The sequence below is a fragment of the Pteropus alecto genome, unplaced genomic scaffold (genome assembly GCF_000325575.1).
Source record: "Pteropus alecto unplaced genomic scaffold, ASM32557v1 scaffold24, whole genome shotgun sequence".
Classification (NCBI taxonomy): domain Eukaryota; kingdom Metazoa; phylum Chordata; class Mammalia; order Chiroptera; family Pteropodidae; genus Pteropus; species Pteropus alecto.
Window position 1 is genome coordinate 5,409,704 of NW_006439192.1, and position 6,973 is coordinate 5,416,676.

General features: G+C 38.2%; 1 long non-coding RNA gene across 1 annotated transcript in view; it reads left to right on the forward strand.

The window, feature by feature from the left end:
* Nucleotides 1-73: 73 nt before the first annotated feature.
* The window catches only part of LOC112483328, a 7,732-nt gene continuing 832 nt past the window's right edge, over nt 74-6,973 (forward strand). Inside the window, exon 1 of the long non-coding RNA XR_003047591.1 lies at nt 74-128. This is a non-coding gene — a long non-coding RNA (uncharacterized LOC112483328). The remainder of the gene's footprint in view (nt 129-6,973) is intronic.

Consider the following 6,973-nt stretch of genomic DNA (forward strand, 5'->3'; position numbering starts at 1 on the left):
TTAAACAACAGAAAGGACTGGGTAGTTTCAGACTGGTTTGTCCTTTCTAAAACCCACCTCTTTCACAGGTACTTGACACTAAGAAAGTCTACTCACTCCAGGTAGAGACCCCATCCTCAAACAAAGAGGTATGTGTTACTCCCCATATTTTATTTTATTTCATGTTTATTCCTCTCCTTAAAAATGCTCTCATTTTTTTGCCTACTTATTTTACCTGCTTCCTTCAAGATCAGCTCAACTTTTAGTTCAAGACTTCCTGAACTCTCTCAGTCCATTAAGACCTCTGCCTGCTGAGTATTTAGTATCGCATTACTAAGTCGGTATTTATTTTTGCTGTTGTCTAATGCTGCTTGTCTGTTATGGTTCAGTCTTATTTCTCTGAGTGGACTACCCTCCCTGAAAGCAGATGGAGAGTAGCAGGGCCATAAGTTCAATATGTCCTCAGTGAAATTTATAGGCATTGAAAATAAGTTCTTGATGAAATCTCATGTTAAATTAAATGCATATGGTATGAAATTTTCTTTTTCAGGTTTTAAAATTGTTTTCTAGATAACTTAAAATGTGACAATTGCATAGTCAGTAGACATTTTCCCTATTATTAAAATGCACTAGCAAGGTTCTGCTTCTAATAGTGATGAGTAGCTCCTATTGGGTCAACTATTTCACAGACGACAACTGTTAAATCTAGACAGAATGCAAAAAGAACTACCTGAAGACACATATGAATGACCCAAAATAGAAACTAAAGTGGAGATATACCCTTGGCAGAAGGGAATGGCATTGAGCGAATTTCCTATTTTTTAAGTTTCTTTGGCTCGGGGTAGGTGCTAGTTTGGCCCTATGTGGAATGGCTAAAACTCTGGTAGAAATTTGCAGTTTCATTGATTGAAGAACCAGAGGAGTGACCACAGAAACTAGAAAGTGAAGGGGTATATTTTAGAAAGAATTCTGGAGAGCAAGAACCACAAATTCTGTGTATAAATGGCCCAAATATTTGGGTCATCTCTAGACCGCACATATGCAGGGCAGACTCCAAGAATCCAACTAAGTTTAAAATAACTGGATGGAGATATTAGCTGCTATCCACTACAAAGAAACAGTGTATGAACCTCGAGTCCTGTCAAGTTAACTGATTGCTAAAAAACACACACACATATCAAGATTCCTTGGAGGAATAAGAAAACTACAAAAGCATCCATAACCTTTGCAATATATTATTCACAATATCCAGGATTCAATCCAAAATTACTAAACATGTTAAGATAAGAAAACATGACACATATTCAAAAGAAAAAGCAACCAATAGAGACCAACCACAATATGACCAGATTTTGGAACTAGCAAAGAAGATTTTAAAGCAGCTCTGCTCAGGGGTATAAGGAAAAGCATGCTTGTAATAAATGAACGAATAGAAAATATCAGCAGAGAAACAGAAACTATAAAAAAGAAAGAAAGAAATTCCAAATTAAAAAATAAATATCCGAAATAAAAAATCAATCTGATTAGATATAGGCACACCTAACACCCAAATCTTGGTTTCTAAGCAACATTTTCTTAAAAAAGAAAAAAAAAAAAACAGGCTTCTTGGGAAAATGGCTGATTCTAAGGTCTAGGGAAGGGTAGGGAAAATACAGGATGAGCTGGGAGCATCCTGTAGTACCAGAAAGTAAGGAAGTACACAAAAAACAAAAGGATGGATATCTGCAAAGGGATGCTGAGGCCAACTAAAAAAAGCTTATAATAACTAAAGCTGGAACAATCTGAGCAATAAAATAAATAAAGCAGTATTGAATTATAACCTGAAATACAGAATAAATATCCATGAGTCTATATATAAATTAATAAATTAATTTATTAATTTATTGGTATAAATTAATGATTAAATAAACCAACCATGGAGAGAAGAGACAGAAGACAAATCTTCCTTACAGCAGAGGTGGAGCTTAATCCTCCCAAGTTCCCAAGAGGAGGCTAGACTTAGTGACTCACTTTCAAAGAAGGTAGAGAAAGGGGAAAATAATAAATTTATAGTTAGGAACCTGGCAAACTTGACATTAACCAAGTGATTAAGGTTAGTGTTACCAGTGATGTCACATGGACAATCATGTACCCCTTAGTATGATGTGACAAGTAGGTCATTTTACCTGTTATATTGTTTCCCAAACCTACCGGCCCAGTTATAATAAACATATATGGTGTTTATCCCTGTTTCTGGCACAGAAGTTTTATAACACTTGGTTTCTCCAGAGTGATAGGAGTGTCCTTGGTATGCTGATAATACGATCAGTGGCTGGGGAATCCTAAACAGCTTCAGGTGGGAGGCTGATCACCAGAAATACCAAGGCATGGTTAGAGGGTTGGAATCTTTAGCTCTACCACCTGACCTGTAAGGAAAGGAGAGTGGCTGGAGATTAAGTCAATTACCAACGGCCAATAATTTAATCAAGCATGCCTATGTAATGACACTTACATGAAAACTGTTAAAAACTGGGTTTGGAAAACTTCTGGGTTGGTAAACACATCACCGTGTCAGTAAACACAGCCAGAAGGGTAAAGTACCTCAGTCTCCAGGGACAGAAGCTCCTGTGCTCAGAACCTTTCTGGACCCTGCCCTTGGTACTTTTCATCTAAGTATTCAGATATTCTTTATAATAAACTAGTAATGGTAAGGACTGTGCTTTCCTAAGTTTAGTGAGTAATTTTAGTCCATTATTGAACCCGAAGAAGAGTCATGGGAACCTCTAACTTTGTAGCAAATTCAGACAGAGTGTAGGAACCTGTTACCTGTGACTGCCTTCAAAAGTGGGGGCAGTCTTCTTGTATTGAGCCCTTAACCTGTGCAGTCTGATGCTAAGTCTGGGTAGTTAGTGTAAGAGTTGAATTGAGTTGTAGGACACCAAGTTAATGTCAGAGAATTGGTTGGTGTGGGGGGAAAAAACATATATTTGGTGTAAGTATTGTGAATAAAAACATTTCAGACCATTCTCAACATGAGAAAAACATCAAACAAACCAAGATTGGGAAATTCTAGAAGATAATTGGCCAATACCTCTCAAAACTATCAAAGTCACTGAAAATAAAGAAAGACTAAGAAACTATCACAGACCAGAGGAGACAGGGGAAACATCACAACTAAATACAGTGTAATACTCTAGATTGGATCTGGCACAGAAAGAGGACACTAACAGAAAAGCTGTTAAAATCCAAATAAAGCTTGGCATTTAGTGAATAAATAAGGTAAGTTTCTTAAACTTGACAAACATACCATGGTAAATAAGATGTTAAAAATGAGGAAAACCGGGTGAGGATCTTAGTACAGAGGTGAAATTTCACCTCTTCTGTAAATCTAAAATTATTCTAAAATAAAAAGTTTATTTAAAAATAAATAAATGGAGATGATAGAAATATCCATGAATTTGAAGATAGAACAATAGGAAATATCCAATCTGAAGAGAGAGAAAAACGGAACCCGTAACTTTAGTGATGTGTGGACCAATACTGATATAAAAAAATCTAACAAAAGCAAGGTGCCGGAAGAAGAGAGTGAGAATGGAGTAGAAAAAATAAATATTTAAAGAAATAATTGTCATAAACTTTCCCAATTTGGTGAAGGACACAACTTTATAGATCAGGAAGCTCACTTAACTCTAAGGATAAGTGCTAAAACAAAATAAGCAAAAATAACCATACATTATATTCAAAATGCTGAAAATTAAAGGAAAAGAGAAAATACTAATAAAAGTAGTAACATTATTTGACTATAACAATGCATTATAATTTGCAAATCCAAATTTTTGGTATTGAAATTGAGGAGAGGGGAAGAGGAACACCATTACTAAGTACATTAATGCAGCTGTGCCTTTATTGGTATTTTCGTATTTCTACTTTGCTGCTTCTTGTTCTCCAGATTGCAACATGGCTTGAGACATAGTTAATCTGCTACATAGCAGTAGGTATTTTATATTCTCATCAAGTATTATGAGTGAGGAAAAACATTTTAAAAACTCAAGTCTTTTCTATCTAATCTCTGGAAGGATGAGGTTAATATTCAGGAGTTCCACAGAATCTTTTAAAATCCTGTTTATCATGGGGATTTTATCCAGATCCTAGGAGTTTAGGGAGTGTCATCAAATTAACCTCTTGTGAGGAAAACTGAGAAATATGAGCTCTGGCTATACTCAACCTTTCCCCAAATCTTAAACTCTTATGCAGTGATACTAGTCCTTGAGAAATAAAAGACATCATAAGTCTTCTTACTCTACAGTTTCCTGTGTTCTTGAGTCCTCTGGGTCTTTCTTTATCCAAATACATTATTCTTCTAGCAGGCATTTCACTTCTCTCATGGCTCTGGGCTATGTGATGGTTCATATTAAGTGAATGGGCTGAGAAGTCTCTAAGGGGCAGGGTGGGATCTGGTGGTTGGGATGACCGTGGCAGGAAGTAGAGAGTGGGGGATAGAAACCAGGGGCGAGTGGAATCATGGGAAGAATAAAGTAAAAAACCAACCTCCTGACAAGGTTCTGGGCTATGACACAGGGAGAAATACTTGACTTTGCTTAAGCCTTCTTATCATCCTTAGGTATTAGGCCCAAAGCTATACTTCTTTGAGTATGTATATTATGAATTCTATCTCTCATCCTTGTAATGACAGATTTGTCAGCTTCTGTGGATGTTGGCAGATGAGGTATTCGAAGAGAGGGGACCTTTCATCAAGAGGGCACACCCCTGGGAAGCTTGTCCTCATTTCCCCACGCATAAAACTTTCCCCATCAGCACACTTCCCTTTCTTCTCCACCTTGTCTACCACACCCCTCTCTTGCGCAGCGGCTTGCCTCCACCACTCTGAATGAATGCTTCTTTCAGCAAGGGCATTTTTCCACCTGGTTGACTTGATGAAAGCTTTATGAGTTGACATTATGTGAAAAAAGAACAAAGTGAAGTCAGTGCGTGTGTGTGTGTATGTGTGTGTGTGCATGTGCGTGCGTGTGTCTGTGTGTGTTTGCAGGGGCAGAGGTTGTAGCAGCTAAAAAGAGCTGCTGAAAACTTTATTACCAACCAAGAGACATTAGAAGCAATAAATCACTCATGTGTCTGCCATGAGGCAACAGAAAGCAGGGCTGGCTTTCAGGAAGAATTGGACACACATGCACCTCCTCTGAGAACAGTCAGGGGTCCTGTCTCCCCTTGAAGCAGGGCTGGGCATTGTTGCAGACCTTTTCTTTTTATTATTTCTCTCTCTTTTCTTAACTCAAAGAATAAATAAAATTACTAGGAAAGTGTGGAATAAAAGAAAAAGCCATTAGTTGCCTGGGAGGTAGAACTTTTAGTTTATCCCTGCCTGCTGTGAGAAGGTTAAGAAATTAGGCATCTGAAGCAAGTTTCTGAACCAGATGTGTGTTTTTCTCTGTGTGTGTGTGTGTGTGTGTGTGTGTGTGTGTGTGTGCATGTGTGTGTTAACTCTTGGTCTTGAGTCCTCTTAATTTTTCTCTCAATGAAGAAGATAAAGATACTTTGCCCTTACATCATTGCAGGTCTCTTCCAAAAGAACACCAGGCTTCCTCATCACCTTGACCCAGACCTTGAAACTATCCATAGCTGTGATGTAGAGAATATTACAGACTTTTTTCTTATTCACCCTTTCACCCCTTGTCACAGTCCCATCTCTGCTTCAGTCTTATGGAAAGATCAACCTCAAGAAAGATTTTCTCAGCTCACCATAAGAGACCATCAGTTAGGTTCAACATTTGTCTGTTCCTCGTCCTCCACAAAACTTCTAAGCCTTCTTGGGCATTTTTTTTTTTTTGGACACCAAGACTCATCCCATAGGGCTCTGTATATTAACTAAGTTAACTATTTAATTAAACAAGGAGGCCATTAGACCGAAATGGTTCCATTACCTTAGCAGCCTATGTAAGTAAATCAAAACCTAAGCCTGAAATGCCTCAAGGTTAAGAAATGAAAACCTAAGGATGACCAATCACAAAGAGCCAACTAGGATTTTTCCAAATAAAGCAAATGTTTAAGCTATAGCCAATCAAATAATTTTCTTGCTTTGCTTCCATGTCTTTCTTATAACATCTTTCTCCTAGTTCCTGTCTGTGGAGCACTCCTAACTACTTCTGGTTTGGCACTACTCGATTAAAATAGACTTTTGCTTAAATAAAATCTGAAAACTTTTCATATGCCTCAGTTTATGTTTTAACACACCTCAGGCTTTTCACTCTTCTCAGTCCCTTCAAATCCTTTCCTAGTGCTGTTTGTCACCCACAAACTGGTATATGTTCAGACTCCTCGCTGATCTCTTCATTTTTCTGTTTTAGCTGAAGCCTTGCTGCCTGTAGGACACTGACCTGCTGTGCTCTCCAGTGGAGACTGTTTTTTCTCTCAGTAGTGCCTTGGGATGGAGTACTGCCCAACTTCCCCACCTTTGCAGCTTCCAGGCTTTTGTTTTCACCTGCTCTTGAAGCACACACCATTCTCCCCACCGGCTACAAACTGTGTTCCTGGGGTTCCCATTTTCATTTCCTGAAGATTTAGTACTGTTTCTTCCCTGCCCCTCCCCAACTGTGGTGCGTCCTCACCTGACCTATTTTAGTTTTCATTCTTTCATTCTCACTTCAACATTGAGATGAGAAAACCCATCAAATACCCTGGCCTCTCAGTTCCTTACCCTCCTTCTCAATAAGAAAGCATCTTCTACTTCATTTTAGCCGCATATTCCTTTGGTCATAGCTTAGTCTTTACCATTACTACTAATAGTACTACTCTCCTCCCAAATCTTGATTTCTAGCATCCCATCCTTTGATGACCACTTCCTAACATTTCTGCTCATTTCTTCTAAGCAACTTAACTCCAACAAACCTTTGGATTAACAACGATACTTTGTCACTCTTCTTTACAGTACATCACCCACTTTAACCTCATCTTATTCTTTACCCAGGCTTAGATTCCATTGTCCATCACCGCACTTACC